This window comes from Macrobrachium nipponense, chromosome 19, assembly GCF_015104395.2.
Source record: "Macrobrachium nipponense isolate FS-2020 chromosome 19, ASM1510439v2, whole genome shotgun sequence".
In the NCBI taxonomy this organism is placed as follows: Eukaryota; Metazoa; Arthropoda; class Malacostraca; order Decapoda; family Palaemonidae; genus Macrobrachium; species Macrobrachium nipponense.
Genome location: NC_061088.1, coordinates 18,065,645 through 18,075,644, shown reverse-complemented (window position 1 = coordinate 18,075,644; position 10,000 = coordinate 18,065,645). Strand labels below are relative to the sequence as shown.

General features: G+C 37.1%; 1 protein-coding gene across 1 annotated transcript in view; it reads right to left on the bottom strand.

The window, feature by feature from the left end:
- Nucleotides 1-4,788, bottom strand: part of LOC135214427 (protein Star-like) — a 17,373-nt gene extending 12,585 nt beyond the window's left edge. Inside the window, exon 1 of the mRNA XM_064248707.1 lies at nt 4,738-4,788. The gene's annotated coding sequence lies outside the window, so the exon portion shown is untranslated. The remainder of the gene's footprint in view (nt 1-4,737) is intronic.
- Nucleotides 4,789-10,000: the final 5,212 nt, after the last annotated feature.

Below are 10,000 nucleotides of genomic sequence, written 5' to 3'. Positions count from 1 at the left end.
AAAAGAGAATAAAAGACTCTAATATCGCTCGATAATTTCACCTTCCACGAGGCCTCATCAAGAACTTTATTATAATAAAGTTCTTGAAGAGGCCTGGTGGCAGGCGAAATTGTCGGTCTTTCATTCTCTTTTCTCCTGTGGACTATATTGACATATCTCACTTCCATATGAACATACAAACTGATACTTGCCACGAGTTTTCAAAAGCAACTCCAATCCTCTACATAACTGCAGCGTAGTTCAGTAGCTGACACAACAAAGATATTGTAACGCCATAATAATAACAACAACAACAAGAAAAACCTCATAATCTTGAAAACATATATATATATATATAGGCAAATAGTTTAACACCTAAAGTCAGACGGCAGTTGATATCAATTCTGTTTTGACCTTCTGGTCAGGTGGGTCTAGCCTAATTTGAAAATAGTTCCTCGCTGGACGAGTGGTTTTCGCTCTTGGCTGCCAATCCGGTGGTCCGAAGTTCGGATCCCGGCTCGGCCAACGCGGAATCAGAGGAATTTATTTCTGGTGATAGAAATTCATTTCTCAATATAGTGTGGTTCGGATCCCACAATAAGCTGTAGGTCCCGTTGCTAGGTGACCTATTGGTTCCTAGCCACGTAAAAATATCTAATCCTTCGGGCCAGCCCTAAGAGAGCTATTAACCAGCTCAGTGGTCTGGTAAAACTAAGGTATACTTTCTAACTTGAAATGACTGCAACGTATGAAGTGCTCAAGAAGCCTGCTGGGCTAACCCTGAAATGGTCCGATCAAATAAAAGACACAAAATAAATTGACATGATAACTAAAATTACTGGTTTTTTCGAACGTAAGTCAGGTGAGCTTAACACCTGCAATCATATTTCAGATGTCATACAATTACAGATGTGGATTTATGAAGTGTAAGATAAATCACCAAACTGTAAATATAGGGGGAAAAGCATGGGTTATACATTTGGAAAATTTTTAACGCAATATTTCCGCTTACAATAACAAAGTTTTTTTTTCTTTTCTTTTCTTTTTTTGACGTAACCCTGAGGCTGAACTCGTTGTGGCTACCGAGAGGAAAAATAATGAAGTTTTCTCAAATAACAGTGTCGGTTTAGTTGTGCTTGCTTGTGCAGGTGTGTAAGCAGGGAACATACATAAATGCAGACTTACACATACAGGCATACACACATCATATCTATATATGTATATACTATACACACACACACACACACACACACACATATATATATATATATATATATATATATATATATATGTGTGTTGTGTGTGTGTGTGTGAATTCTTATCACATCACCGTGATTCACATACATGCATTAAGCTACAAATGTACTTTAATATCCAATTCGCTCGGAATTAATATATTTACATATATGTTAACCGAAGGGGAATTTTTTAGTTGATAATAATGTCGTCCCCCCCGTGGATTCGAACCAACAGACAAACAGAGGAGAAGTCAGAACTGCAGTGACACTATCGACTCGCCCAACAAGTGAGGTTATAAATTGATACCACCACTACCATCCACCAATATTTTGCACGTACTCTCTACCCTGGATCTTGAGACCCCTCCTTTCCAATACCTCTTTCCGCATCTTTCCCCAATCCTCACGTCTCTTCTTATAGAACAAATACTGCGCAAAAGGTCCATCGCTACAACTTCCACCTTCTTTCTTACAGCTGCATTCAGCATCCCTTTTTCCACACAGGAGTGTTGTTCAACAGTCCATTCACACGTTCTAACGCTGGTTCCAACGTTGGTTCCAAAGACACAAAGTTTCTTCCCAATCTCTTGCACACATCCTGCTGCCTTTCTCACAAACTCATAATCACTTTTTGTGTTTGTGTGAACGAGAATGGGAGAAATGCTTTTTCAAGTAAGAACCCCGAGACTTGCATTCATAATTGCTTCATATGTTCGGTGACTCATCCTACTGTCAGGCTATTGACCACCAAATGCCTATGAATCTACAACTTCCATTCTCTCGCCATCTGCGTTTGTATCCACTTCTCCTTACCCTTATACCCTTACTCTTTCTCACAACTTACTCCACTTTCATGCTCTCTCCCTTATCTGCCTTTTCTCCTCACGTTTTCCAGTCAGTAATATATCATTCGTGAAAATCAACCAGTCACGACTTATCTTTATATCTCACATCCACCACAGTTACTATCCTTTCTTCGACTTCTCACGTCATTCCATTCACAACGACAGTAAACAGTCTTACAGACGTAGCACACCATTATCTCTTCTACACCTCCGCACAAAACATCTTTTTTCTGAAAAGGCTTTAATACATGAAAACTTTTTATTGCGCTCAACACTTTACCCTCCACATTCTCTCTTTATCGGTACTATGATTGATTCTGAAGCTTCTCACGCAACTGCTTCGCAACACCTACTAGATCCACACCTTCATCCTTGTTTTGAAACTTCTGTCTTACCTTCTCCATAAAATTTATACCACAGAATTTCCACTTGTGTGTCAATCGTCTCCCGCTCTCTCTCCAATCTTGCACATTCCACAAATACTAAAAACGCTCCTTTCCCTGACCCAATAATGTATCAACTTCAGAGAGGATCTCTCCATTTGCATCTTTTTGCTCATTAAACTTTGCCTCCGCATTGACCTTCATATAGAATAATTTATTCTCCCACTTTTCTTTACTTATCTCTTTTTCTTGAGCCTCCTTATCCATCATTTTGGTTTCCTACATAAACTTCTCATTTCTTCATCACTCCCTGCTTTTATTACCTATTTTTACATTTCCAGACAGACAGACAAACACTCCACGCTGAAGCCATAACCTCTTCCCGGAATTGTATTTACTAATCATATACTTCTTCAACTTCTGCATATTTCAACTCCAGATCACTTTCGCGCACATTTTCTCTTCCCTAAAGAATATACGACCTCACAAAACGCTTTTCTTCCTCATCTCTTTTTTCTCAAGTGTACTCGTAAATATTTTACATTTTAAGTTCTCTTCCAAAATTAAAACTCTCTCCACTCTCATCTAGTCCACGTACCCCACACCTACCTACAATGCCGTAATTTTATTTTACATTAAAATCACCTAGCAAAACCAACCTGTTCTCCAAACCCTGCAAGATACAAAAAAAAAAAAATAAATAAAAAACCTTCCCCAAAAAATCTCTCATTCTTTTTGAGTCCTGGCCCAAACACACCACTCACTATAATAACACCTATGTCCGTTTGATTTTATACAATCCTCGAACTAATACGTGTAATTTTCACCTGCCCCAATCCTTTCCCTAACCCCCAAACGGTTCTTACTTCTCCACCGTCCAATTATCCCAACATGACTGACCTTCGTTCTCCTCATTCCTATAAACATTACAATTCCTACTTTATCTCCCTCCTTGTCATAGGATCCAGCTTTCTCTTTAACAAATTAGTTACCATACATTTCATCTCATTTGTAGGCAAATAGAGGAAATGAGAACGATTAAAATAAAAAAAAAAAAAAAACACTAGACAGAGAGATAATCATAATTGAAACGTACAGTTAGAACATATAAATTTTAAATATAATATAATAATGAGACCAATTTTACATTACAGAAGAATAATTCTGATGCGTGGCTATCAAAGCTTTATAATTAACGAAGTAAAAATACAACAGATGTAAGGACCGGATATCCAATATCACTCAAGGCCTTCAAGTTACGTGATTCTTTTTCATCTACACAAACTGAAAACCACTAAATGCATTAACTATTGATTGTGACGCCAGGGTACAGTTTCACATCCATCAATCAATCAATCATTAACTTATGACATTCAATTTTCTGCATATCTGCACATATGTGATACCTCGCTCCTTAAAGGAAATTTCTTAAAAAGATAACTTCCCTCTAAATAGTCATTCCCATCCTCTAGTGACTTTTAATTAGTGAATATTTTTAAATGAAGTAAATAGTGATTATTTTCAAAAGGGATGTGCCCAAGTATCGGTATCGGTGGTATCGGTATCGGTGAATTTCTGGCCGATACCAGCCGATACTTTTGTCATTAGTATAGGAATTCAGAATCCTCCTAGGTTTCCCAAAATGTATATATTAAGAATCCCACCAAACCAGAACCTTTCATAATCTAAATAAATGAGTCTGTTCACTGTTTCTAGCCAATATATAAATTAAAACTCAGATTAAAAGTATATATTTGGGATTTCAGATTGTTCGTCACCCCATGAATTCGAGTAAGCCCTACGTACCTAAATTGTTAAGTCTTCTAATGGTAGCAATAATATAAACCAAACTGTACCAAGGTAATAAAGGGATTAAATACTAAATAGTTATACTTGATGTTCTTTTTCAATAAAATTTAAGCCATTGAAATCGTTTATATAACCCTGTTAAGACCTTTAAACTTTTGAGCCTTTAATATACAATAAACAGAGAACAAGAATGATCTTAGTATTTATATATATTCTCCTAAATAACAGTAATATGGAGGTAATAGGTATCGGTCTCGATATCGGCTTTAAAAGTTGGTATCGGTATCGGTATAGGCCAAAAACTTGCTATAGGTGAGATCCCTGATTTTCAAGTGATTTTTCTCTGGCCATTTCATATGGTAGATCCCCTCAATTGCTGCTTTATCCTCCCACGGTAAATTCTCGTCTACTCACACGAATAACTTGAATCAACGGCAGCGACTCCCGGTACGACAGACCTAAAGCTCTCTCTCAGAAACTTACCAGAGGCAAGAGCGGCGCTCTAGTAGTAGACTTTTCTTTTGCAGTGGCGGACCAACAACTAAATGCCGGTTGTTGGGAGTACTTCAGTGCGGTTTCCGTGACCCCATCCCACCCCCCCCCCCCCCCCCCCCCCCCCCCCCCCCCCCCGCCCCCCCCGCCCCCCCCCCCCCCCCCCCCCAAAACCCACCACGCAACCATGCACGTGAGCATCAGAACGAACGCTCCAATTCGCTGTCCTTCCACCCCCGCACCCCTCTCCCTATTAATAGCTGGCTCAAAATCTATTTTTCATCTTTCAATGACCTGAACTAAAAAAAATCTATTCTTTTTTTTTATATTACTCTTCCTGTTCGAAACAGAGCTAAGCTTTGAGGAGAAACCTTTAAACAACTTCCAATACATCCATATATACAAAGTATATGTTACAGTAAATATGCAGGGATTTCGCAAAATCCCCAGGGAATATGTGAAATGACCAATTCGCATAAGAACGTTTGGTCCCCAGGGCTAATACTAAACACGGCGAAACAGTGATTCATCTACACCGTTTCGCCATGTTTAGTATTAGCCTCTGCGGGGTCAAATGTATTTTGCTGTGTTTAGTACAAGTCCCCGGGAGGATCAAATGTCCCTGAGTGCATTTGCTCACTCACGGGGTAGTACTATACAAGACCCACCAATGGCTAGAAATAAGCACAGCAAAACAGTGTACATGAATCACTGTTTCGCCGAGTTTAATACTAGCCCGTGGGGATCAATGCTCCTAAGCAAATTGGTCATTTCACATATTTACAGTAATATATATAAATGCTAGCAACTTATTCGCTGCTGAGTCAGGGAGTTTGGTAAAATTCGTCGGTATATTTGGCGCAAAGCGTCTTTCCCGGGAAGCATATTAACGAAGTGTATATGCCATAGCCGACATGACGGCCAATTACAGCCCAGAAAGAGTGACGTAGGAATGACGTCATCTCCCTGTCTGCAAATCATTAGGAGGACGAATGATGTTGATTCGTTTGTTACTTTAATACATTCACGAATAAAGCCGTCCATTTCTGGAATGTCCATAGCTGGAAAAAAACCATTAACAGAAAATACCTAAAATTAGATTCACTGTCTTAATTCTAACATATATTTTCTTGCCGACATAGTGCGTGAAAAAAAAATATGAACTAAAAGTGACACATAAATGGAAAGTATTTGCACTAATTTCTATGTAAAAATGAACTTCAATGAAGTAAATAAGCCAAAGTTTGTGTTCTTGCACTGTGCAATCATTTGCAAGCTGTTACACGAGAAGGATAATCTTACGCAAAAATCTCCAGTATTCAATTTCATTTTGTTTGATTACATTAACATGACACCAAGACATCACAGGAAATATTTGGCTGCCGAGAAGTTATACAACAAGAATTGATGTCAGAAACAGAATTAGCAACTTAGGTCAACCTCAGTCAATTTTTCTTTACGAGAGCACAGTATGCCGCCAAGTAAAAGGAGAACGTCTGAATACTCATGAGTTAAATTACACATTATTCTATGCTGCTTTTTTGCAAAAGGTGCCACTTTCGACAAATGATGTTGCCGCTATCATGCCGCATACAACATGGCGAAGAAAAACGGTGTGAGTTGTTGAAATTGATAAGTTATCAAGCATATGGAATAGTATAATAATCAAATGAGGACAAAATTTATTTCCGTTACCTAAACTCAAATAATACGAAAAACGAAGAAGTTCAAGCTTCTAAACAAAACTAAAACAGGTATCATGTACGCATTAGTATTGTGTACTTCTTTTCCGAAATGCACGTAACTTTGAGCAATACGCGGTAATACGGTATAGTGGATACACTATGCAACGTTTCACTAGTTTAAAATGTGACTAAAATACTATAAGTACAAAATCCATCAATTATTTGTATTATTCATTTAAGTCTAACATTAACTGTGATGTTTCAGTCTAATAATGAACGCAACTTTGTCAACATTCGTCCTCCTCCGATGACTGGCAGAGTGAGATGACGTCCTTCCTACGTCACTGTTTTTCTGGGCTGTGATTGGCCGAGCAGCCCGTGTCAGCTAGGGCGTATACACTTCGTTCATATGGCCGGGAAAACTCTCAGGTACGTAGTACTTCAGTTGAACTTCTTTTTTATTGCTTGTGCGGATAAATTGCTAACGCCCTGGAGTCTCACTTGAAAGACTAGGGTTCGGTCCCAATGTGAGTCAGAAATTTATTTCTGTGAGACACATTCCCATGTGTTCATTTCCAAATGTATATGATCATAGAAAGCGCTAATGCCCAGTAACATTTAATTTACCCAAAACCGATGTAGGCTTAGAAGAGAAACCTAGTAAATTCCAATGGATTCCTAATATATATATATATATATATATATATATATATATATATATATATATATATATATATATATATATATATTATATATGGGTCAGGGTCAAATTCCCAACAACCATAAATCCCGACAGCAAATCTCGACACAAACACATATACATATCATATATAATATATATATATATATATATATATATATATATATATGTGTGTGTGTGTGTGTGTGTGTGTGTATGTATATATATATATATATATATATATATATATATATATGTATATATATATATATATATATATATATATATATAGAGAGAGAGAGAGAGAGAGAGAGAGAGAGAGAGATAGTTGAACGGTAAACCACCGGACAGTGATATTAGGTCCTTTCATATAAATGTGAGTGCTTTGGTTTGTCCTTAACGTTAAAACACCGAACTATGATAATTATAGTCGATTTTTTTAAACCTGGCAAACTTGCAGTTAACTTGCACTTAGCTGCTTGTCGCTGATTGGATGAATGTCGTGTTGTCCGAATCTCTCACTTTTGTTTTCACTCTGTTTCAGAATTGTGATTATACGGCCATAGATTGATATAAGAGCCAAATTATGTAATGTTATGTAAATACCAGTTGTAATAAACTTAAGAATTAAGAAGTTTCATACCAAATTATTATATAATAGTTAGCAGTTATGAGACAACACCCTCCGAAGCTTTAGACTTGAAATGTGTTTCAAACGCATGAACTTTAATGTTTAAATTTCTAGCTAGATTTTTATTGCAATATGCGATTAGTTGTTTGAAAAAAAAAAAAACATTTATTGTACATTGCTGATATATAACGCCTAAGAACTAAATACTATCGTAGAAATGTAAACTTGTCAGAAAATTTGGGGTGGAGGTGTTGTGGGAGGAACAGCCTCGGGATTGACAGAAAGTTGACGTACTCTCAGCGGGAGGTTCAAATGCGGTTTGTGGTGGTCTTGTCTTCATAAAATAATAATAAAGTTGTTTATATATCATAATGTTCATTTTTTGCACTTCAAAAGTACTGTTCACGGAATGTCATTAATGTTTTAGGATATGTATAAAGTTGCTGTTGCTGTCGCCTTAATTATTTCTTTCATTGTCTTGCTAGGGCCCTGTGAAGTGAAATATTGAAAAAACATTCATTATTATATTAGGCAATTGCCCTGACTGGTAAAGCCCTACTGCCAGCAGCATGTATATGCCTGGTGTTTGAAGCGCCTTCATCTCTGCTTTGTTCCATATCAACTCTTGTGGCCATGGCTGAAATAGGTGAAATCGACGACAGTGAGCCAACTACTCGATAGCCAATTCTAAGCTGATTGATGATGACGGTGTGAGCAGACAACTCGCCGGCTGTTCCTTTCTCAACTCCTCCACCCCAATGTTTCGGCTAGCTTACATTTTCTACGATAGTATTTTGTTCTTAGGCGTTATACAACCTTCAGCAATGTACAATAAATACGTTTTGCTTTTTTCCAAACCACCAATGGCACGATTGCGCTAAAAATCTAGCTAGAAATTTCAACATTAAAGCTCATGCGTTTGAAACATATTTCAAGTCTAAAGCTTCGGAGAGTGTTGTTTCATAACTGTTAACTATTATATAATAATTTGGTATGTAACTTCTTAATACTTAAGTTTATTACAACAGGTATTTACATAACATTACATAATTTGGCTCTTATCTCAATCTATGGCCGTATAATCACAATTCTGAAACAGTGTGAAAACAAAAGTGAGAGATTCGGACAACACGACATTCATCCAATCAGCGACAAGCAGCTAAGTGCAAGTTAACTGCAAGTTTGCCAGGTTTAAAAAAATCGACTATAGTGTTTCGGTTGGCTGTTAACTTTAAAACTCCGAACTGTGATAATTAGGCCTTTCTTATGAACTTACAAAACGAACGGTAACGATAAAGCCTTTCATATTTGAACTATATTTCAGTGCTAAACCACCCATAGAAGTGAAAGAAATTTGTGAAAAGATTCCTTCTAAAAAAGGAAAAAATACGTGGATACCTGATGGTTAAAGATAAAAACCGAAAAGAATCATACTACTGGTGCTGTGAATTTCGAAAATCTAATAACTGCAAAGGAGGAGCAGTTACCAAGCTTGTGAATGAAGAGCATTTACTAACAAAATTTTAGGTGCACAATCATGCTCCTTGTGCAAGTGGTGCTAGTGTTGCAAAAATAAATGAAATAAAAATACAAGCAAAATCCACTGGAGATCAACCGATTCAAATTATTCAGTCAAGCCCCACCTCTGCTACTCCAAATATTGTGCCATGTCTACCTTCCAAAAATGCCCTAAGAAAGACATAAAGAGGTTTAGGCTCTGTGATCGTCCAACTGAACCTACGTCATTAGTGGATACTATATTACTACTGAACTCAAGCATGCGTTAAATGGTGATTTATTTTTAAAAAGACTCTACGATAGAGGAGGACCGATTTTTTTATATTCACTGCTGCTGCAAATTTGAAGAGATTATCAGAAGCCCCATTTTGGATTATGAACTGTACTTTTAAAACAGTACTACCAATAATATCTTACCAAATGTACACAATTCATGCACCTCTGGGACATGAAAATTGTAGAGTTTTTCCACATGTGTATGCCTTAATAACTGGGAAGAGTGAGGTATTGTATAAACGCATTTTGACCGACATTGAAGACGGAAATGAAATTGCTCTGAACCAACAATCCATAATATCTGATTTGGAACTGGCTGCAATTCAAGCTTCTAAAAGGGAATTTCCTAACGCCAACATCAAAATGTTTTTTTTTTTTTTTTTTTTTTTCATTTAGGACAGTGCATCTGGAGAAGAATTCAGTCAACTGGATTGTCAATTCGTTACGGCAATGATGAAGATTTTA